The sequence below is a fragment of the Mirounga angustirostris genome, unplaced genomic scaffold, assembly GCF_029215605.1.
Source record: "Mirounga angustirostris isolate CCGP_5_RB_7025 unplaced genomic scaffold, mMirAng1.0.hap1 SCAF_2, whole genome shotgun sequence".
Classification (NCBI taxonomy): domain Eukaryota; kingdom Metazoa; phylum Chordata; class Mammalia; order Carnivora; family Phocidae; genus Mirounga; species Mirounga angustirostris.
This window is the reverse complement of record NW_026991710.1, coordinates 33,117,961-33,142,784: the sequence shown is the minus strand read 5'-3', so window position 1 is coordinate 33,142,784 and position 24,824 is coordinate 33,117,961. Positions and strand designations below refer to the sequence as shown.

General features: G+C 37.3%; 1 protein-coding gene and 1 pseudogene across 6 annotated transcripts in view; both read left to right on the top strand.

The window, feature by feature from the left end:
• Window positions 1–24,824, top strand: part of PDS5A (PDS5 cohesin associated factor A) — a 137,909-nt gene that overhangs the window by 7,784 nt on the left and 105,301 nt on the right. The window lies entirely within an intron of this gene.
• LOC129045999 (large ribosomal subunit protein uL4-like) lies at window positions 18,480–24,553 on the top strand (annotated as a pseudogene). The gene has a single exon (XR_008506608.2). The product of XR_008506608.2 is annotated as a large ribosomal subunit protein uL4-like (transcript).

Genomic DNA, 24,824 nt, shown 5'->3' with positions numbered 1-24,824 from the left:
CAATCTACATTCAAGGGGAGAAAAAAATGACTACTTCTCAATGGAAGAAGAAAGAAAGAATTTGTAGCCATCTTTAATCTATCACAGGAGCTCTTTGACAAGTCAGAGTATACTAACTGTAGACTTTGTAGCGGTATTCATAAATTTGAAAAACACTTAATTTCAAAAATAATAGTATATATTTGCAGCCAACTTGTCAGATTTGTGAAATTTATTTTAAATACTGTAAGAAAAATTCGTAGGAGTTTTTTTATGGGCTAGGTAGGGAGAAATTATGTGGGAATCTCATGATTTGATCTTAGAATCCTGTTTCTTTTATTATTTGAATTTTTACTGGAGACTATTGCTGGCTAATTATGATGTTTTTTCCACTCCTTCCTCCTATTTAAGAATTACCTCAACTTTTTATTTTGAGACATTTCAGACCTCTGGAAAAGTTGGAAAAATTGTACCTTCAGCACCTATATCCCTTAACTTAGGTTTACCAGTTGTTAACATTTTGTCACCTTTGTTTGCTTTTGTTTCTCCATACACACACAGAGGGAGACAGACATGATACACTTTTTTTTTAAACATTTTATTTATTTATTTATTTATTTTTTAAAGATTTTATTTATTTATTTGAGAGAGAGAGAATGAGAGAGAGCACATGAGAGGGGTTAGGTTCAGAGGGAGAAGCAGACTCCCTGCCGAGCAGGGAGCCCAATGCGGGACTCGATCCTCGGACTCCAGGACCATGACCTGAGCCGAAGGCAGTCGCTTAACCAACTGAGCCACCCAGGCGCCCAGACATGATACACTTTTTTGTACCTACAGACATCACGACATTCTCCCTGTGAATGCTTCAGTGTTCTTAGAAGAGTGATTGTTATCACACTCCAAACTTAACATTGGTACAGTGTTATCTGTTATACTGTCCATAATAAAGTTCTCCCAGTTGTCCTAAAAATGACTGTTAATTTTTTTATTTATTTTTTAATTTTTAAGTTTTTTTGTTGACACACAGTGTTATATTAGTTTCAGGTATGCAACATAGTGATTGCATAGGTCTGTATGTTACATCTGTTACCATACAATGGTATTAAAATATCAGTGACTATATTGCCTATGTTGTACCTTTTATCCCTGTGACTTTTTCATTCCATGATTAGAATCCTCTACCTCACATGCCCCCCTCACTCATTTTGCATTTACCCCAGCCCCTCCCTTCTGGCAACCATCAGTTAAAAATGACTTTTTAAAAATTGGATTTTTTCCTCTTTCCAAGTTTCAGTATAGGATCATTTGCATATGTCATGTCTCTTTAGTCTCCTTTTTTATTTTATTTTATTTATTTATTTAAAGATTTTATTTATTTGACAGAGAGACACAGCAAGAGAGGGAACACAAGCAGGGGGAGTGCAAGAGGGAGAAGCAGGCTTCCCAAGGAGCAGGGAACCCGATGTGGGGCTCAATCCCAGGACCCTGGGATCATGACCCAAGCTGAAGGCAGACGCTTAACAACTGAGCCATCCAGCCTCCCCTAGTCTCCTTTTTTAAAGATTTTTATTTGTTTTAGAGAGAGAGCACGTGTGCGCAGGGGAGGGGGTCAGAAGGAGAGGGAGAGAGAATCTCAAGCAGAGTCCCTGCTGAACGTGGAGCCTGATGCAGGGCTCCATCTCAGAACCCTGAGATCATGACCTGAGCTGAAATCAGGAGTTGGAGGCTTAACTGACTGAGCCACCCAGGCGCCCCTTTTTAGTCTCCTTTTTAATTTAGAAAGTTCTGGGGTGCCTGGGCAGCTCAGTCATTAAGCATCTGCCTTCAGCTCGGGTCATGATCCCAGGTCCTGGGATCGAGCCCAGTGTTGAGCTCCCTGCTTGGCGGGAAGCCTGCTTCTCCCTCTCCCACTCCCCCTGCTTGTGTTCCCTCTCTCGCTGTGTCTCTCTCTGTCAAATAAATAAAATCTTAAAAAAAAAAATTCTGTCACCGTTGTTGGAAGGGGGGGGAGAGTCATTCATGATGTGACATTTTTGAAGCATTGGTCTCATAGGAGTGCCATAATCTGTCTTTCTCATTTCCTTGTGCTTAGGTTGAACTTTTTGTGGTGTGTACTTTACCATGCAAGTGGTGATGTATAGTTAGTTTCCTTTGCATCATCAGGAGGCACAGAATGTCATTTTGTCCTGTTGGTTATGCTAAGTTTGATCACTTGGTTACAATTGGTCCAACTCTTTCCATTGTAAATATACCTTTCCCAGCTTTGCAATTACTAAGTAATATTTAAAGTGACAGTTTGTAAGAATAATTTGTTTTCTAACAATTTTTACTTAACTGTTTTAGTATCCACTTTGGTGATTATAAAATGTTGCCTTTTTTAAATTCTATCATTCCTTCTACATGTGTTAGCTGGCCTTCCTCTGTAGAAAAGATCCTTCCCCCTCCTACCCCCCCTTTTTAAGATTTTATTTATTCATTTGAGAGAGGGAAATAGAGCACACAAGCAGGGGGAGAGGCAGAGGGAGAGGGAGAAGCAGGCTCCCCGCTGAGCCAGCCGGGAGCCCAACATGGGGCTCAATCCCAGGACCTGGAGATCATGACCCAAACCAAAGGCAGATGCTTAACCACCTGAGCCACCCAGGCACCCCACCTGCTCCCCTTTTTAAAAAAATTATTCATGGATTCTTCATTCAGTGCATTATAGTCTACTGTCTTTATTCCCTTTGAGAGTCAAATTATCCCAAAATGAGCATGCTGGCTTTGGTGTCCTTTTGAAACATCTAGTATCTTTTTGATGTCTCTCTGAGTCTTTGAGCACTTCTTTGTTTTCTGGTGCAACATGTTCACCTTGTGCTTTCTTGCCCCAGATTTGGATAGGTCATTTTTTCCACAGGGTCCTATTTCCATTTTAGTTAGAGAGTGGTGTTTATAAACCAAGGTCTGGGCATGGGCATTGGGTTCACATAGGTAGTAGGATGTAATTTTTCAGGCCCTATCAGTGTGTAGAGCTAGGAAATATACATACTTTAAATTATGAGTTCATTCTGGTCAGTTAAAATCCAACACCACAGGGACGCCTGGCTGGCTCAGGCAGTAGAGCATGCAGATCCTTTTTTTTTTTTTTTCTCCTTTTTTTAAGATTTTATTTATTTACTTTAGAGAGAGAGCAGGGTCGGGGGAGCAGAGGGAGAGGGACAAGCCAACTCTGCGCTGAGCATGGAGCCCAATGTGAGGCTGGATCCCAGGACCCGGAGCTGACTGAGCCACCCAGGCACCCTCTGCATGTGACTCTTAATCTCGGGGTTGTGAGTTCAAGCCCCATGTTGGGGGCAGAGGTTACTTAAAACAAACAAAACAAAACAAAACAAAAACAGCCCCACAGTTTTTCCTAAACTTCCTCCATTCCATATTTGTATCATCCTTCTTCTACAGTATAAATCCTGTTTTCCCTTAACTTTGATAAATTTATTTCCTTGTACTACCCTGCTGTAAACTCAGACAAAATTCAATACTATACCAGTATCCCTTGGAAGATTTTTTGCAGTTTTGTTGTTCCTCTAAGGTTGTATAGAGTACTGTATTTGTTAGTTACTTGAATTTGAATTCTTTTGTCCAAGTGATTACATTATCAATTTTATATACAGTTGTTTTTTTTCTTTCTGTTTGTATTTAATTTTTATACACACAATACTTTTTATTTCCACTGATCAATGTGATTCTTGCTTTTTTTTTATTGTGCTAAAAACACACAACATAAAATTTACCATCTTAACCATTTTTAAGTCTACAGTACAGCACTGTCAACTATGTGCCTTGTTTCTTTGTGAGCCTCCCTCTGCCCCTTCCACATATGTACACATTGTTAATACAACAAACCTCTATAACTTTTTCATCTTTCAGAACTGAAACTCTGTATCCTGTGAATAACTCCCTCCTCCCCCCCCCCCCGCCCCACCCCACCCCTGGCAACCGCCATTCTATTTTCTGTTTCTAGGGGTTTGACTACTTTAGATACCTCATATAAGTGGAATCACATAGCATCTTTTTGTGACTGGCTTATTCCACTTAGCAAAATGTCCTCAAGTCTTATCCGTGTTGTAGCATATGACAGGATTTTCTTCTTTTTAAAGGCTGTATAATACGTTGTGCGTATATACCATTTTCTTTATACAGTAATCTGTTGATGGACATTTAGGTTGCTTCTCCTTCTTGGCTATTGTGAAGAATACTGCAGTGAACCTGGGTATCTCTTTGAGATCCTGTTTTCAATTCTTTTGCATGTATACCCAGAATATATACTGCTGGATCATATGATGGTTCCATTTCTAATTTTTTTGAAAATTAGAAAATTACTGTTGCCATAGCAGCTGCACCAGAAGTGCACAAGGATTCCAATTTCTCCAGGTCCTCACCAGTGCTTATTATTTTTGGTGGTTTTTTTGTTTGTTTTTTAAGATTTTATTTATTTCTCTGACAGAGAGGGAGAGAGCAAGCAGAAGCAGGGGGAACAGCAGACAGGGGAGAAGCAAGCTCCCTGCTGAGCAAGGATCCCAATGTGGGGCTCGATCCCAAGACCTTGGGATCACAACCCGAGCCAAAGGCAGACGCCCAACTGACTGAGCCACCCAGGCACCCCTTCTGTGTTTTTGATAGTGGCTATATTTAACAGGTGTGGGATGATGTCTCATTGTAGTTTTGATTTGTAGTTCCCTGATGAGTGATGTTTAGCATCTTTTCATGCTTGTTGGCTATTTGTGTATCTTCTTTGGAGAAATGTCTATTCAGGTCCTTGGCCCATTTTTTAATTGGTTTGGTTTTTCTGTTGTTGAATTGGAGTATTTAATTTTAGGGATTACTTCATTCTTTTTATTTAATTTTACATGGTTCAAAAGTCAGTACTATATAAAAACTTATACTTTTCAGAAGCCTTACTCCCATCCTTATCCTTTCCATGCAACCACGCACTATAGGTAATCATTTTCAGGGTGCCTGGGTGGCTCAATTGGTTGAGTGACCAACTCTTGATTTCGGCTCAGGCTATCAGGTCATGATCTCAGGGCCCTGGGAGGCTGCCACCCGTACCCCGCCCCTGTCCATCTGTGTCCAGCTCCATGCTTATCAGGGAGCCTGCTGGAGGATCTCTCTTCCTCTGCTCCTTCCCCCACTCGTACAGGCATATACTTTCTTATAATAAAAATAAATAACTCTTGTCATTTTCATTAGTTCTTGGTCAGTGCTTTCTGTGTTGTCTCCCTTTTTACTCAAAGTGTAAACTACTGGGGTGCCTGGGTGGCTCAGTCCGTTAAGCATCTGCCTCCAGCTCAGGTCATGATCTCCGGGTCCTGGGATTGAGCCCCGCCTCAGGCTTGCTGCTCAGGAGGGAGTCTGCTTCTTTCTCTCTCTCTCTCTCCCCCCTGCCCCTCACCCCGCTCATTCTCTCTCTCAAGTAAATAAACAAAATCTTTTTTAAAAAAATGTAGACTATATGTACTCTTTTGTACTTTGCTTTTTTTTCACTTAGTATATTTTGGAAGTCACTCCAGTTTCACTTGGAAATTTCCATATCTGGAAATCTTTTTTTAATTCTTTTTTGTGGTGTTTTAGTACTGTATGTGTAGATGTGCCATAGTTTATTCAGCTAGTCTCATTGTTACATTTGAGATTGTTTCTGATATTTTGCTATTACAAATAATGCTAATGTCAATAACCTTGTTTCACGTGTTTTGTATTTGTAGAAGTGTATCTTCAGGGCAAATTTCTAGGAGTGGAATTGTTGGGTCAAAGGGTAAATTTATGAGCTATCTATATATATATCTGTATCTATATAGATATATAGATTTTTCATTATACAAAAAGAAAATCCTTGAATAAAAATGTTTAAGGACTGAGTCAGCATGTGTAAGAAGACTAGTTTGTTTTTGGCAGAAGTTTAGAAAATGGTTTTCTTCTTGAAGCATGTACCTAGTTTTGAAAAAAGTGGTAAAAATCATCAGGCAGTAATAAGATGAAATTGATTTTAGATCTCTTGGAAGTAATGTTATGTAATTTTGTCTATTATATTCATTTCTCACCCCGGCATTTGTTTTTTTACATTAATGCAGAGCTTCCCAACTAGTGTACTTCCATACAGTTACAGGTGTGCCTAAATATAGGAGTCTGAGGGACTCCATATTTGGAGGTTACAAATATTTTATCTTTTTTTGTGTGTGTATGATGTGATATTTTATTTTTTTAGTTTATTCTTTATTTTTTTTATAAGTGATCTCTATACACCATGTGGGGCTTGAACTCACAACTGCATGATCAAAAGTCACCTGCTCTACAGACTCAGCCAGCCAGACGCCCGTATGATGTGGTATTTTAAAAGTTGGGAACTGCTATAATATGTGTTTTTTTCATGTTTTAAAATTATTAAGATCAGGCGCCTGGGTGGCTCAGTTGGTTAAGCGACTGCCTTCGGCTCAGGTCATGATCCTGGAGTCCCTGGATGAGTCCCGCATCGGGCTCCCTGCTCGACAGGGAGTCTGCTTCTCTCTCTGACCCTAACCCCTCTCATGTGCTCTCTCTCATTCTCTCTCTCTCAAATAAATAAATAAAATCTTTAAAAAAACTTTAAAAAATAAAAATAAATAAATAAAATTATTAAGATCAAACATTCAAAACTTCCTACCAAGGTAGGAGTACTGTGATTGGTGCTGTTAAAACCAGCCCTTAAATAGTATTAGTCCATTGGGGAAAGTAGATTTATACTAGAATAACACTGGAATGGATTTCCATTTATATGAAGAAACAATATTTGAGATTATCATATATAACTTATAAATTAAATGCCAGTTACTAGGATTGCATGCTAGGATTGCGTTTGTTTCTTTGGATAAAGAAATACTATGAATTTGATCGTCAAGAAAAGTTTCGTGGAGAAGGTGACAGTTGGACTGGAATTTGAAGGCTCAGACTGTGGTAGACAAATAGATGGTAACACATTCCAGACAAATAGCAGGGACAAAAACTGAGTGGCAGAAGCATGCTTGGTGTGTTTGAAGAAAATTAGTAGAACAGTTTTGCTAGAGCTAATGCATCTTAAGAGAGTAGTTGAGAGAAAAAAAGGAAGGTACCTCTTGAAATTGTTAAATTTCTTAAATGCCAAAGAAAGGAATTTGAGTTAAAAAAAAAACCTCACATTTGTGCTGAGGAATCTGGTGTCTAAGTCATAGTTTTGCGTGATTAACAAAGCTAAGTGGTCAAGCAGTTTCTTTACACGTGAATGCCACCTTTGTGGCTGATTTGTGGTCTTTTTGTCCTCCTTTCCAGACCAGATAGCATCTTTGGTTGAACAGTAACCTATTTCTAATTGATACTGTCTGAATAGATCTGTTAGTTGGTGAGAGTTACTCATAGTGAAGACTGTGGCTGAGTAAAATTTTAAGAGTGGTTACTAGGGCGCCTGGGTGGCTCAGTTGGTTAAGCGACTGCCTTCGGCTCAGGTCATGATCCTGGAGTCCCGGGATCGAGTCCCACATCGGGCTCCCTGCTCAGCGGAGAGTCTGCTTCTCCCTCTGACCCTCCCCCCTCTCATGTGCTCTCTCTCTCTCATTCTCTCTCTCAAATAAATAAATAAATAAATAAATAAATAAAATCTTAAAAAAAAAAAAGAGTGGTTACTAGAATTTTATGTACTAGACTATCATATGAATTGGATTTTTATCACATTTTTTCCAAAAAAAATTTTTTTTAAGATTTTATTTATTTATTTGACAGAGAGACAGTGAGAGAGGGAACACGAGCAGGGGGAGTGGGAGAGGGAGAAGCAGGCTTCCCACCGAGCAGGGAGCCTGATGTGGGGCTCGATCCCAGGACCCCGGGATCATGACCTGAGCCAAAGGCAGACGCTTAACGACTGAGCCACCCAGGCGCCCCTCCAAAATTTTTTCCAAAATTTTTTAGAATTTCTGTTAGGAATTTAAGTAAATGTTAATAAACTGATGCCAAATTGTTAAGTTTAATACTTGAAAATTAAACTTGTATTTAATTGGACATGTATAATTGTCCTATAATTTCAAATGTTTGAATATCCTTCATCTAGCCATTATAAAATAAGTAGAGGTAAATTTTTCATTACACAAAAAGAAAATCCTTGAATAAAAATGTTTAAGGACTGAGTCAGCATGTGCAAGAAGACTAGTTTGTTTTTGGCAGAAGTTTAGAAAATGGTTTTCTCCTTGAAGCATGTACCTAGTTTTGAAAAAAGTGGTAAAAATCATCAGGCAGTAATAAGATGAAATTGATTTTAGATCTCTTGGAAGTAATGTTATGTAATTTTGTCTATTATATTCATTTCTCATCCTTTAGTTGATATTTAACCAGATTTTTTAGATTATAATACACTGTTTCACTTGTCCTTTATATTTTTCTATACATTTTTGTTTAGTATTCACTTAGTTTTTTTTAATAGATGCTATTTTTAGAGCAATTTTAGTTCTTAGCAAAATTAAGTAGAAAGTACAGAATTCCCATCAACTTCCTGTCTCCCCTCTCCCCGCCACCATTACATCCAGCACCAGAGTAGTATGTTTGTTACATTCCGTGGACATTAACACATCATCATCACCCAAAGTCCATATTCTTTTTTTTTTTTTAAGAATTTATTTTTAGAGCGATTTTTGTTTCAGAACAAAATTGAAGGGAAGGTATAGAGATTTCCCATATACCTCCTTCCCCACACATGCATGGCCTCCCTCATTATCAGTATCACTCAACAGAATGGTACGTTTCTTACCAAAAATGAACCTGTGTTGATACATAATCACCCAAAGTCCATAGTTTACCTTAGGTTTATTCTTGGTGTTGCACATTCTTTGGGTCCAGGCAAATGTATATTGACATATATCCATCTTTATAATAACATTTAGAGTATTTTCAGTGCCCTAAAAGTTGTCTCTGCTCTGCGTATATATCCCTCCTCCCTTCCTATATATTTTTTACTGTGGAAAATCGCAAATGTTTATTATTTACGTATTACTTACATTTTTTATCTAAGTTGAATGTATTGTCCTCTTAATATTCCTAATTTTGACTTTTCTTATTTGGCCAAAGTGGAGCTTTAAGTGTTGGTTTTAAAAAGAAGATTTTAAATTTTGGACATACTCAGCATGCTTTAATCTAGATTAGTGGTTCTCAGATTTTTAGAGTTTTTAAATATCACTTGGTGCTTTTAAGAATTAGATACCCAGTTTAAAAAAAAAAATTAGATACTTGGTAATCTCCCACCCCTCTACCCCCAATTTAGTAGTTTAGGGGTGGGCTCAGTTTTCTGCATTTTTTCCCCTGCATTTTCAGTAAGCCCCTCTGGTATTCTTGATACAGAGAATATACACTGAGAACCCCAGAAATATGTTTTACTTTCCTTATTGCTAAATTTCATATTAACTATTCTCAAAAATTTCGTCTAAAAAAGATTTTTTAAATTCGTTACAGGATTTTTACATTGTTTAAATTGTGCCCAGAAACAAACTTCCCTCCCTAATTATTTTAAACTTAGCTCTATCCTGAAGACATTTAAATTTATTTGGAAGGCATGCAACTATGTATACAATGACATCTTTTACATTATCCAATGGCAGTCTGTTATTTAGAACTCTATTAATCTACATTTTTTTTAGAGGGAGAGGAGGGGCAGAGGGAGAGAGAGAATCTTAAGCAGGCTCCATGCCCAGCACAGAGCCTGACATGGGGCTGAATCTCACAACCCTGAGATCGTGACCTGAGCCGTCATAAGCGGAAATTAAGAGTTGGATGCTTAACCAACTGAGCTACCCAGGCGCCCCAATCTACATATTTGTTATATGGTTTTATTAGTAGTTATACAAATTTAATTTAACAAAAATTATCCTCAAATGTAATTAGCTCACAGGGTCATTTGATGGGGTTATTTACTTATGAAAGCAGACATTCTGGGTTTCCAAATGAAATCTCATTCCATCCTAGTCTTCCTAATTTGAGCTGACAGCTGCAAATATAGCATGTTGGAGTTTTAAAATAATTCAAGTTAAATTGGTAGTCCATATATATTTTACTAATGAGAGTTGTACTTTTCCAAAATAGAAGGGTCAGGAAGCATTGAACTGTTATGCATTTTCAATAGTGTGTGGCATTCCAAAACTAATCATTCTTATTTACAAATGTGTTATGATTCTTTTTTTCCCCCTGTGGGACTTCACTTTTGATTTTCATCAAAAGTGAAATGTTTATGTGGCTTTATTACTTATCACTTCACTTCAGTTATTTGCAAATTGTCAGTGCTTGAAATATACGATGGTGATTAAATAAAGCATTTCAAATAGCAAATTGCCCTATCACTTAGTAAAAGGGCTGCTGATTTTTTTCCTTTTTCTGACTATTAAGTGTCTTTTGTGCATTTCTTTGTATATATCTGGTTTAGGGTTCTCTGAGTTTCTTAGATATATAGTTTATCTTTCCTTATTATTGAAAAATATTCAACCATTGTTTCTTCAAATATTTCTTCCCCATTTTTTTCTTTCCCTATTGCGCCTCCAGTCTGATAATAGTCAGCAGTTTGTTACAGCTTTTGTTTACATGCTGAAATTCCCCATTGTTAATGCATGTGTCTACCTTTTCTACTATATCTTTGAACATATTAATTTTAATTATTTTAAAGTACCTGTCTGATAGCTTAAGCATTTGGGCCATTTCTGGGTATGCTTCTGTTGACTTATTTATCTCTTGACAATGGGTCTGTCTCCCCTATTCCCCTCCTGTTTTTGATTGAATGCTGAACATTATAAAAAAATAGACTGAGGTAAATAATAATTATGCACAGAAGTAAACACATCTCTTCTTTTGTCAGGTTGTTAGTGTGAGAGATTGAATAAATTCTTAACTGGTTGAACTGGATTTGCTATATTTTGCTTTTCGTGTGTGGTTATGTGTGTATGAATACATCTATCTGTCCATCTTTTTTTAAATGTATTTCAAGGTGAGTTGCATTCATCAGTATACTTTACCTCTAAACACTTTATCACGGATATCATTAATTTGAATTCACAGTATAGTTTTTCTGTGTGGGAGGGTAATATATATAGCTTACTATTTGATGAGTTTTAACCAATGCTTATTCATGTATAACCCAAACTTTTTTTTTTTATTTAAGATTTTATTTATTTATTTGACAGAGAGAGACACAGCGAGAGAGGGAACACAAGCAGGGGGAGTGGAGAGGGAGAAGCAGGCTTCCCACCGAGCAGGGACCCTGATGTGGGGCTCGATCCCAGGACCCTGAGATCATGACCTGAGCCGAAGGCAGACGCTTAACAACTGAGCCACCCAGGCGCCCCTATAACCCAAACTCTTATCATGATATAGAACATTACCATCACCCCAGAAAGTTCCCTCATGTTCCCTTTAGGTAATCTCTGCCCCTCTACCACCCCCATAGTGGTAATCACACTTAAAATTTTTTAAACCTAGATTAGTTTTGCCTCTTCTAAAACTTCATAAACTAGAACTATACAGTATGTATTTACTCTTGTGAAGTCCTCTATCATACATCATAATGCTTTTGAGATTCATCCATGTTGTTGCCTGTATCATTAGTTTGTACCTTTTCATGGCTCCATATTATTCCATTGTATGAATATCCCAATTTGTGTTACCATTCTTGTATTAATGGAAATTTGGACTGTTTATGCTTTAGGCTATTATGAAGGTGTTATACACATTCCTGTACAAGTCTTCTTTTGGACATATGCTTTTATTTATATTGGGTAAGTACCTAGGAGGGCAGTCATTGGATCATAAGATAGCTTATGTTTATTTTTTTTAAGATTTTATTTATATATTTGAGCAAGAGAGAGAGTGAGAAAGAGAGTGAGAGCCGGAGTGGGTGAGGGGCAGAGGGAGAAGCAGACTCCCTGCTAAGCAGGGAGCCTGATGTGGGGCTTGATCCTGGGACGCCAGGATCATGACCTGAGCTGAAGGCAGACGCTTAACTGACTGAGCCACCCAGGTACCCCAGGTTATGTTTAATTTAGGAGGCAACTGCTAGTCTTTTTCCCAGAGTGGTTGTACTATTTTACAGGTTCACCAGCAATGTATTTTAAAGGAATTTGTCCATTTCTTCTAAGTTTTTTATCCACATGAAGTAGATATTTATAATATTATCCTTTTAATGTCTATAGGATCTGTGGTGATATTCCCTTTTTGCATTCCTCATGTTGGTTCTCTTTTTTAAATTGATATGTTTAGCAAGAGGTTTGTCAAATCTGTTACTCTTCAAAGATCTCACTTTTGGTTTTGCTCATTTTTTCAATTGCTTGTTTGTTTTCTATTGATTTGTTCTTTTTTCTATTTCATATACAGAATTTTCTCAACCTCTGCACTCTTGACAGTTTAGACCAGGTAATTCTTTGTCTTGGAGGGCTGTCTTGTGCATTGTAGGTTGTTGAGCAGCATCCTACAAATGGACCCACTAGATGCCAGTTGCAGGCCCCTTCCTCCCAGTAATGACATCTAAAAATGTTTCCAGATACTGCTAAATGTCCCCTGGGGGGGCAAAACCACCTTGGTTGAGAACCACTGTCCTAACATAAGCTTTTTAAAGCTATGCATTTCTTTCAAAACACTTTTAATTGCATCTCACTAGTTTTGATGTTTTCATTACCATTTAGTTAGAAATGTTTTTTCATTTCTTTGTGATTTTTTTCTTTGACCTATGAATCCTTCAGAAATGTGTGATTTAATTTCCAAATACTTGAAGTATTTATAAATATCTGATTGTCAATGATTTCTAATTTAATCCTGTGATCAGAAAACATATTCTATAAGATTATAGTCTTTTGAAATCTGTTGAAATTTTTGTTTTTTTGGCTTAGCATATGGCCTCTCTTGGCAGGCATATCACGTGCACCTGGAAAGAATGTGTATTTGTTGGATGGACGCAGTGTTCTATAAGGTCATTTAGTGTCCATTTTGTCGGGATTGAGATTGTTATTCATCATTGAAGTCTTCACTGATTTTTAAAAGTTTTGACCTGGTTCTGTTGCTGAGAAAGAGTGATAAAATCTCTGTGATTGTGGAATTGTCTATTTCTCCCTTAATTCTGTTGATTATTCTTTCATTTATTTTATAATTGTTGTAAGGCACATATCGTTGCACTTATGATTGTTAGATCTTCCTAATAAGTTCTTGATGTCTAAACTCCATCCTTTTTATAGTTTTTGTCTGCATTATATATTTTTCCACATTTTTCTTTTAACCAGTGTGTCTTTATATTTAACATGCATCCAGCATATAGGTGGGTCATGCTTTTTAAGTTTTTTAATACTGTTTTTATCCATTTTAGCAATTTTTGCATAAATTGGAGTAATCACATTTAATTGATGTGGTTGGATGTATGTCTGCCATTTTGTACTTTTTCTATTTGTCTCACCTGTTTGTTTTTCTCTTCTTTCCTGTCTTTTAATACGCTGTTTTTTAGAATTCCAGTTTAATTATCTATTGGCTTTATAGGCATACCTTTTTGTTCTGTGTGTCTGTGTCTGGTTGCACAGGGATTGAAATACACATCTTTAATTTTTACAGTCTTAGACTTTCATTTTTATACTAATTCATGTAAAATGTAGTAATCTTTTATCAATATGGGTCCATTTATCCCCCTCTCTTTATACCACAGATATATATATATATTTTTTTTTAAAGATTTTATTTATTTATTTATTTGACAGAGAGAAACACAGCGAGTGAGGGAACACAAGCAGGGGGCGTGGGAGAGGGAGAAGCAGGCCTCCCGCCAAGCAGGGAGCGTGATGCAGGGCTCAATCCCAAGACCCTGGGATCATGACCTGAGCCAAAGGCTGATGTTTAACGACTGAGCCACCCAGGCACCCCCACAGATATATTTATAAACCACACATTAAATACTCTGTGTATTTTAAATAAGTTGCAAGGGAAATAGTCTTTTATGTTTGTGCACTTATTACCATTTCTTCTTGTTTTTCATTCCCTCCCAAATATTGGATTTTCCACTTGATGATGATACCCTTCAGTTTGAGGAACCTCCCTTAAGTGTATATTTTAGTGAGGACTTGCTGAGGTAATTTTATGTAGTTTTTATTTGTTTGAAAATGACTAATTTACCTTCATTTTTGAAAGATATTACTTTTTGCATACAAAATTCTGGGTGGACAGTTCCAGTGCTTTAAAGATATTTTTCCACTCTCTTGTATTCTCTGTATAAACCATGGTGTAACATTCTGTTAATTTTTATATATGTATTTACACACAATCATAATCTAGATCAAGATGCAGAACACTTTTGGCACCCAGCAGGCTGACTTAGTTTCCTCCCCAGAGATAGACACTCTTCTGATCTCTATCAGAAGTTTTGCCACCAAACTTAGTACAAATAGAATCATGCAGTACATACTCATTTATGTCTGGCCATTTTACTAAAACATCCTTGTCTGAAATTCAACCTTATTGTTACGGGATACAGTAATTCTTTTTCATTGTATGAATATACCAAAATTTATTTATCCATAATATATTTTTTTAAGATTTTATTTATTTATTTATTTATTTTAAGAGAGAGACACAGCGAGAGAGGGAACACAAGCAGGGGGAGTGGGAGAGGGAGAAGCAGGCTTCCCACCGAGCAGGGAGCCCGATGCGGGGCTCGATCCCAGGACCCTGGGATCATGACCTGAGCTGAAGGCAGGCGCTTAACGACTGAGCCACCCAGGCACCCCGACATTAATTGATTTTCAAGTGATATATCAACCTTGTATTCCTGGCATAAATCCCACTTGATCATAATGTGTAATTCTTTTTATGTTGCTGAATTTTGTTTGTTGGTATTTTGTTGAAGATTTTTGCATCCATATTTTTTAAGAGATTGGTCTATAGTTTTCTTGTGATATGTTTGTCTAGTTTTGGAATTAGGTTAATATTGACCTCATAAAATGAGTTGGAAGTGTTTCATCATCTTTTATTTTTTGGTAGAGTTTGAGGAAAATTAGTATTAATTATTTAAATGTTCAGTAGAATTTAGCAGTAAAGCCATCTGGGCCTGGGCTTTTCTTTGTATTTTTGATTGCTAATTCAGTCTCTTTATTTGTTATAGATTTATTCAGATTTTCTATTTTTTCTTGAGGTGTTTGTATTTTTCTAGGAATTTATGCCTTTCATCTAAGTTGTCTAATTTATTAGCATACAGTTCTTTATAGTATTCCTTTATAATCCTTTTTATTTTGGTATGATCAATTGTAATATCCCCTCTTTCATTTTTAATTCCAGTCACTTGAGTCTTCTCTCTTTTTTCTTGGTCTGTCTAGCTAAAGGTTTGTCCATTTTGTTGATCTTTTCAAAGATCCAGCTTTTGATTTTCCCTTTCTGTAGCAGTCATCAAGTTCTTTTGGGCAGAAGTATTTTCTGGCAGCCTTTGCCCAGTTCAGCTTCCCTACCACTGTCTACCCTTTCCCACCATTCCCTTTTCATCTTGCCCCTAGCAAGAATTTCCCTGTACTTACTATTGCTTATCCCCTGGCTGTCACTGTGTGTACCATAATTAATTCCATCTGTTTTTTCCCACATATATATGCTTGTCTGCTTAAATCTCGTTTTTCTTCTCCTTTCCAAATTTTAATCCACTTAACCTTAAGATAAGCCAGCTACTTTTCATTGCATTTTTTTTTTTTTAAGATTTTTTTTTTTTTGGTCAGAGAGAGAGAGCGCACGTGAGCGCACACACAAGCAGGGGGAGCGCCAGGCAGAGGGAGAAGCAGATTCCCTGTTGAGTGCGGAGCCCAGTGCGGGACTCGATCCCAGGATCCTTGGATCATGACCTGAGTCCAAGGCAGACATTTAACCAACTGAGCCACCCAGGTGTCCCCTCATTGCATTTTTGAATAGAAAGATCTTGAATAATGATTGATCATTTTAAGAGAAGGGCAAATAATCCACCTTTAGGAAAAGGAAAGCTAGAAAACTTGAAGTTAAATTAATATATTAATGGTATTCATTAAGCTGCCATCTCCTCCCATCTAAATTCTCTACTATAGTCTTCACCTAGCTACATTGTGAGAAAAATAGGCTTTTTGAGTTGGCTTGGGAACATAACCATGTAGTATTTATAGCACTATAACAATATAGTTTCTATAGTATACTCTATGTGTAGGTATTTTATTTCTCTGTAGTCATTTTGGACAACCACTTGTCCTACTGTACTATACCATGCTATACTATATATAGTGTATAGGTTGAGTGGTAAGAAGGATATGAGAGTGATAAGCCACACTGCCTGGATTTGAATTTTTTTACTCTTGAGCAAGTTACTTAGCCTCAGTTTCCTCATCTGTTAAATGAGGAATTTAATAATAATGCCCTCCCATAAGTAATCATTGTATTAGAGGAGTTAATAGTACATTTAAATTATTTGAAATATGCTCGCACATAGCAAAAACTCAATAAATGATAGCTATTAGTACTATTACAGATACTTTACCTACAAAAATATGCTTTCATTGAGAATTTTTTCTATTATGAGGGTCAAACTGTAGGATAATTAATTGGTTTGTATAATGTTGCCTTCACTCATTTTATCCTTCAACCTCACTACCCCAAGAACATCTAAGATATGTTAAAACAAAAGTGAAAACCTCTTAAGCCTCAGTACAGGTGTGAACCTCTCAGGCTTCAAAGTTATTCATATTTTAGGACCTTATAAATTGCCCTTGAAGCTAAAATAGCTTCTGTGATGACTGTCTCTGTTACAGTCAGTATCCAGGTTATTTTTAGAACCCTGTTAGTACTGGATTACCTTAAAAGTGGAAACAAATGTCGTAAAACATTTCCTCTAGTTAAGAAACTTTTCAGGAGTCATTGAAAGTGTAGTTTTATAGTATATAAATTATTAAATGGCTTGGGACTAATAGAATGGGCCTTTAGAATAAATTTGGGTTTGGAGTTCAGGAAGAGGGTAGTGGAATGTGTAGCATCTAACTTTTCTATACCACTCAATTTAGGTATGAAATTATAACGTCTTGTTAAAGAATACGAACATCAACTAAATATATTAGTAACAAAACAAATTTAATCTCTACTGGCTTGTTAGTAAAACAGCTTATTGAGTTTTTCCCCGGAGAATAACTTAATTTGTTGAAATTGAATGAAATAGCTATATTGATGCTTTGTTGTTGTTTGTTGTGGGGTTTTTTTTCCCTCTTGCGCAGGTGCAGGGTTTCTTTCTTTTCTTCTTTTTTAATTAGAAATTATTCAACTTAAACTAAAAAAATAAACACTTCACCCATTTCTCCCACCCCTCACCCCCCACCCCCCACCCCCCACCTTTGATATTTTGTTTTTGTTTTTGTTTTTTTTTAAGATCCAACATATAAGAGAGATAATATGGTATTTGTCTTTCTCTGGCTTATTTTACTTAGCATAACGCCTCTGAGGTTCATCCATGTTGTTGAAAATGGCAAGATTTCACTCCTTTTTATAGCTGAATAATATTCTGGTGTGAGAGAGAATGTGTGTGTGTTTAAAAAACACAATTTCTTTATCCATTCTTCTATGGACACTTAAGTTGTTTCCATATCTTGGGTGTTGTAAATAATGCTGCAGTGAACATGAAGTTGTAGATACCTCTTAAAGTTAGTGTTTTTGTTTTCTTCAGGTAAATATCCAGAAGTGGAATTGCTGAATCATGGTAGTCCTATTTTTAATGTTTTGTTTTGTCTTAATATTAGCACTTAGTCTTGAAGTGTATATTGATTGCGTAGTTATTGACAAATAAGAGATTAACATTCGCAGACTTGGTCCACCACTTAAGTCTAGAGCACGTCAAAAAGTATATTAGTACATTTCATTCCTTCAGGAAATAGGCAGTTCTGTCTTACTTTACAAGACCAGTGTAGAATATGTAAAACATGGCACCTAGCCCTTAGAGATCAAAATTTTGAGGATACATGATTTTTACATTAATAAGTACAGCAAGGTGACACTATAATATAATTGCTTTGTAATTGGTACTCTGTTTTCAGTTCAAAGGAGTCTGCGATCCATTCAGACTATGGTGGCCAAATGGGCTTCAAGAAGAGGAAGTAGAGGGGTATCTGGGTGGCTCTGTGGGTTAAGCATCCAACTCTTGATTTTGGCTCAGGTCATGATCTAAGAGTCATGAGATTGAGCCCCGTGTGGGGCTCCATGCTGGGCGTAGAGCTTTCTTAAGATTTTCTCTCTCCCTCTGCCTCTCCTCCTCCCACTTGTGTGCGTGCTCTCTCTCCCTCTCTCCAAAAATAAAAGAGGAAGTAGAATTTGGGCAGAAACTTTAAGTTAATTAATATTTTAATCAACAGTGTATTTGGGGGCTGCCTGGGTGGCTGAGTCAGTTAAGCGTCTGCATTTGGCCCAGGTCATGATCCCAGGGCCCTGGGATTGAGTCATGCATCGTTCTCCCTGCTCAGTGGGGAGCCTGCTTCTCCCTCTCCTGCTCCCCCTGCTTGTGCGCTCTCTATCTCTCGCTCTGTCAAATAAATACATAAAATCTTAAAAAAGTATTTTGAGTGAGGAGTATAGTTAGGGGTAGAAGCAGTTCTAGGGCATATTCATATATTTCTTCAGTAAGTGTTGCGCTCTGAGCTCTTTCTTTTTTCTGCGCAAAGCCTAAGATGCTTAGGATGGGACACCTGGATGGCTCTGTTGGTTAAGCATCCATCTCTTGGTTTCAGCTCAGGTCATGTTCTCATGGTGGTGAGATCAAGCCCAGGTCAGGCTTTGCACTCAGTGTGGAGTCTACTTCAGATTCTTTCCCCCTCTCCCCTCCACCCAAGCACTTGCATGTGTGCATGCTCTCTCTTTCTTTCTCAAATAAATAAAATTAAAAATAAAAAGATGCTTGGGATGTTTTTGGAAGATAATGAATATAGTTTGACTAGAGTGTAGATTGAAATCAATATAACATTTTATATTTACAAATTTATACATGTGTATATATACACATATATATTCATACATAAGAGTAAGATAAGAGTATAAATTATGATGCTTTAAATGTCAGAAGATATTGGTCAGTGGGAACCATTATTTGAATTGTGGTAACATTAAAATAGATGTTTTAAGAACAATTTAGAAGCATTGAGTTTGATTTTGAGAATTAAAGTAAAACGAGGTATGGTGTAAGAAGGAATGTTAGTTGTATAAACTGTATTCAGTATTAAGGTAACTCACTTTTGAGATACGCAGTCAGGGCTCTTAAGAATACTGTTTCTTGAAAGACGTTTAAAATCTAGGTGCAATGAAAAGACATAATGTGATAAATTTGGTCAGTATGTCACTTGAACTTTGAGCATTAGGCCTAAAAGTTCCTCTAATCTGTTTAACTCCCAAATCAGAATGTGTATTAGATAGACTTTATTTTTGTAGTTCTAATGGTTTATGCATTAACTGTACTCCTGCCTCACCTGCTTCTCTCAGGTTTCACCCCAAATGTATATTAGATAGAAGGATTTATGTTATGGGCCCTCTCCTCTCCCCACGATGGCGTGTGCTCGTCCATTGATATCTGTGTACTCCGAAAAGGGGGAATCATGTGGCAAAAATGTTACTTTGCCTGCTGTGTTCAAGGCTTCCATTAGATCTGATATCGTGAACTTTGTTCACACCAACTTGCGCAAAAACAACAGACAGCCATATGCTGTCAGTGAATTAGCAGGTCATCAAACCAGTGCTGAGTCTTGGGGTACTGGCAGAGCTGTGGCTTGAATTCCCAGAGTTTGAGGCAGAGGGACTCACCGTTCTGGCCAGGGTGCTTTTGGAAATATGTGTCATGGGGGCTGCATGTTTGCACCAACCAAAACCTGGCGCTGATGGCATCGTGCAGTGAACACAACACAGAAGTGATATGCCATCTGCTCTGCCCTGGCTGCCTCAGCCTTACTAGGACTGGTCATGGCTGAAGGTCATCGTATTGAGGAAATTCCTGATCTTCCTTTGGTGGTTGAAGATAAAGTTGAAGGCTACAAGAAGACCAAGGAGGCTCTTTACCTTCTTAAGAAACTTAAAGCCTGGACTGATATCAAAAAGGTCTATGCCTCTCCGCGAATGAGAGCTGGCAAGAGCAAAATGAGAAACCGTTGTATTCAGCTCAAGAGACTTCTACAATGAAGACAGCGGTATCATCAAGGCCTTCAGAAACATCCCTGGAATTACTTTACTTAATGTAAGCAAACTGAACATTTTGAAACTTGCTCCTGGTGGGCATGTGGGACATTTTTGCATTTGGACTGAAAGTGCTTTCCGCAAGTTGGACGATCTGTATGGCACTTGGCTTAAGGCTGCCTCCCTCAAGAGTAACTACAACCTTACCGTGCATACTTAATACAGACCTTAGCAGAATCTTGAAAAGTCCAGAGATCTAAAGAGCCCTCCGAGCACCACGCAAGAAGATTCATCGCAGAATCCTGAAGAAGAATCCAGAAGAACCTGAGAATCATGTTGAAGCTAAACCCATATGCAAAGACCATGCGCCGGAATACCTTTCTTCACCAGGCCAAGAATCACAAACTCCAAATGGATAAGGCAGCAGCAGCCTTAGAAGCCAAATCAGATGAGAAGGGGGTTCCAGGCAAGAAGCCCGTGTGGTAGGGAAAAAAGGAAAGAAGGCTGTTGGTGTGAAGAAGCGGAAGAAACCTGTGGTGGGGAAAAAGGCTGCAGCTACCAAGAAACCAGCAGCTGACAAGAAGCCTGCAGAAAAGAAACCCACTGCGGAGAAGCCTGCTGCCTAAAAACTTAGGTTTATTCTATAAAAGTCAAATCATTTTGGACAGCTAATTTTGAATAAAGACCTGATCAAAGCCAGTGGAGAAAAGGAAAAAAAAAAGGATTTATGTTACAAGTAATTATATGAAAGTGGAAAGGAGTACATGCTGGCAAACAGCTCAGTACTCACTCTAATCTAGCAGTCCGTGTATACACTTAGTGAGTGAGCCACCATTTTGATATAAAAATCGTAAGTTTTATTTAACTCCCAAGCTCACATGTTTTCACCCCTGAAAGATGGATGTTTTTGTTGCTGTTTAAAAATTTAGTGTACATATAGAGATTGTCTGAACTAATGGTTTCATTCATAATTCAACAAATAGCGTGCTGTGTATCAGTATAGTTTTATAGATTCTGGACCACACAAATGAATACATTCTTATTGCCTTTGCAGAATTTAAAAGTCCTAGTGCAGAAAAGACAGAGAGTAATAAGTAAAATGAAAAAAAAAAAATTAGGTTGTAAACTTAAAGCCCTGACATATGAGAGTTAAATGGTGTTCAGGAAAGTATTAGATTACTAATCTTGAGGTGCAGGTTTTAGTTTTTAGTCCTAGAACTGCCATTAATTCATTACATTTTTTTAGTTAATATCTCTAGCTCTCCATTTCTTCCTCTATATTATTCTTCCTCTCCCCTTCTCCCACTTCTTCCTCTCATTTCTAATGGAGTTGAAATTTTTGAAGTCCTTATATTATCTAAAAGATGATTGGATTAGTTGCTTTAAAGGAAATCTGAGATTCTTGTGGTATATGTAATATTATTTTTAAAGCTTTGTAACTTTTTATTAAATCATTCAAAACCAAAAATGGACAAAATAGGATAATAAACTCCCGAAGCAAACCTCTCGAGCATTATATCATTTCATTATTATTTCAAAATGTATTCCTAAAATATAGAATATTTTTCAAAATCACATGATGGTTAGCACACTTAAAAATTTATTAATTATTACTGTAATTAAAAATAGCTATTAACTGTTTTACTAAAAGCATATACGTATGTTATGGTGTGTCTCTTATGTTTGAAATATAGCTTACAAAAATACATAAACTGTAGTTTAATAAGTAACTATAAAGTGAACATGTGAATAAAGAAATAGTGTATCGGGGTGCCTGGTTGGCTCAGTCAGTTAAGTGTCCAACTCTTGCTATCAGCTCAGGTCTTGATCTTAGAGTCATGAGTTCAAGTTCTGCATTGGGCTCGATGTTGGGCGTGGAGGCTACTTAAAAAAAGAGAGAGGGAGGGAGCAAGCAAGAGAGAGAGGGGGAGAGAGAGAGAAAGAAAATATCAACACACCCAAACTTCTATAAGCAGTGGAATCAATGCAGTCTTAGTTTGCTTATAATGTCATTGTCTATGTATGCATCTCTAAAAATATAGTTTGTTTTTTTCTGGTTTTAGTTTTTGAATTTTATATGAATGGAATCACATCATATGATTCCTTGTGATATACATCTTATTCAGTATTATGTTTGAGCTTCATCCATGTTATTACTTATATCTGTTTTTCAATTATTTTTATTGCTGAATAGTACTCTGTTGTACTACTTATCCAATCTTCTGTTGACATTTGATTTCTAGTTTTTTTTTGGCATTTACGAACAACATTGCTGTGAATATACTTGTATACGTATTCTGTGTATATGTACAACCTGCTTTAGGGCATAGATATACACATAAGTGAAATTGTTGAGTCATTGGGTGTGCATATCTTCTACTTCACTGAAAACACCAAAGTAGTTGTAACAATTTACATTTCAGTTAACAGCGAATGAGAACTCTCATTTTCTTTGTTGGACTTCTAAAAGGTTGATCTAATTTTACCAGTGAGGAAACTTAAAAAGATCTTTTACTTTACTCTTCCCCAAGGTAGTGACTTTAAAAAACCAACTGTAGGGGCACCTGGGTGGCTCAGTCGTTAAGCATCTGCCTCTGGCTCAGGTCATGATCCCAGGGTCCTAGGATCGAGCCACGCATTGGGCTCCCTGCTCCATGGGAAGCCTGCTTCTCCCTCTCCCACTCCCCCTGCTTGTGTTCCTTCTCTCGCTGTGTCTCTGTCAAATAAATAAAATCTTTAAAAAATAATAAAATAAATAAATAAATAATAATAAACCAGCTGTAGGGGCACCTGGGTGGCCCACTTGGTTAAGTGTCTGCCAGGATTCTGGGAAGGAGCCCGGACACTGGGCTCCCTGCTCAGCGGGGAGCCTTCTCCCTCTCCTTTTGCCACTCCCCCTGCTTGTGCTTGCTCTCTCCCTCCCTCTCTCTCTGTGTCAAATAAATAAAATCTTAAAAAGCTGTATTGACTTCATAATTGAGAAATACAATAGGTTGCACATACTAAACTATGCAGTACGAAATAATAATATATCTAGTCTTTGTTACCGGTTCTTAGCATAGAGATTCAAAAACCCTTGGAATATCCTGAGTCCGAGGAGTGTCTTTGTTATGCTAATTGGGCAACTCTTGGCCTGCCCCTAGACTCTTAGAGGGTCATCAGAAAGTCCAAGCACGGGTTAGAGAGTTGGAACTTTGCCACCTGACCTGGAAGAGGTGGGAGGCTAGAGATTGAGTTCAGTCATACGATAATTAATCCTATATTAAAACCCTAATAAACCTGGATACCAAGGTTCAGAGGAGTTCACTGGTTGGTGAACACATTGGTGTCCTGGGAGAGTGTTGTGTTGGATTCCACCAGAAGAGGGCATGAAAGCTCTTTGTCCCCCTCTTTCATCCCCAAGTGTTTTTTCCATTTGGCTTTCCTGAGTTGCATCCTTTATAGTAAAGCTGTAATTATAAGTATCGTGCTTTAGGTGAGTTCTGTGAGTTGTTCTGGCAAATTATTGAACCTGAGGGTGTTGTAGGAAGTCCCAAAGATACAGCTGGTTTGTCAGAAATATGGGTGGCCTCCAGGGCTTGTAGGTGGCATCTGAAGGGGGGGCGGGGCAGTGTTGAGAAGAATTTTGTCCTCTAACTTGTAGGGTTTGTGCTAATTCCTGGTAGTTACTGTCAGAACTGAATTGAAATGTAGTACACTTAGTTGGTGTCAGAGAATGGCTCTCAGGATGTAAGTTTGACAAGTTTTAACATACATGTATACAGCCTTGAACTGTCATCACAATCAAGATAATGAACATATGTGTCACCCCCAAATGTTTCCCCCAGTCCTTTTTAATCCACTCTACTCCCCATTTGTGTCTGGCTTTTTTGGCTTAGCATATTTTTGAGATTTATTTATGGTGTTGCCTAAATGACGTTCTTTTTTATTGTTATTAGTAGTTTTTTATATGTGTATACCACAATGGATTTATTCATTTACCTGTCAATAGATAGTTATTACAATTTAGGGCGTTCTGAGTAAAGCTTTTATGAACCTTGTATTTGTGTGAACATTTGTTTTCATAAATACTTAAGGGTGGAATTTTTGGCTTGGATTTTAGGTGTATCTTTAACTTTATGAAAAATGGCCAGTTTTCCAAAGTGGTTATACCATTTTATATTCTTACCACCAGTGTATAATTTTTTTTTTTATAAAGTGTTCATATCTTTCTCCTATTTTTATACTGTGTTAGAGGACTCATACACCTACCTGATTTCAAAACTTAATGTGAAGCTACAGTAATCAAAACTAGGTGGTTTTATTAAAATGATAGATAAATAGAGCAATGGAACATAATAGAGAGTCCAGAAATAGACCTGCACATTACAGTCAGTTTTATTTTCAACAAAGATGCCAAGACAGTTAATGGAGAAATAGTCTTTTATACAAATGGTGCCTGAACACCTTTACCTGAAACTCATAACACATACAGAAATTAACTCAGAATACATTATAGACATATAATTTGCATTTTCTTTTTCTGGTTGAACTCTAGAAATTCTTTATATGTACAAGACTGGTTCTTTGTTCGTTACGCCTGTCACAAATACCTGCTTTCATTTGGTAGCATGTCTTTTAAAAACTTTTTAGTGATGCCTTTCAATAAATAACACTTTAATTTTAGTTTTATA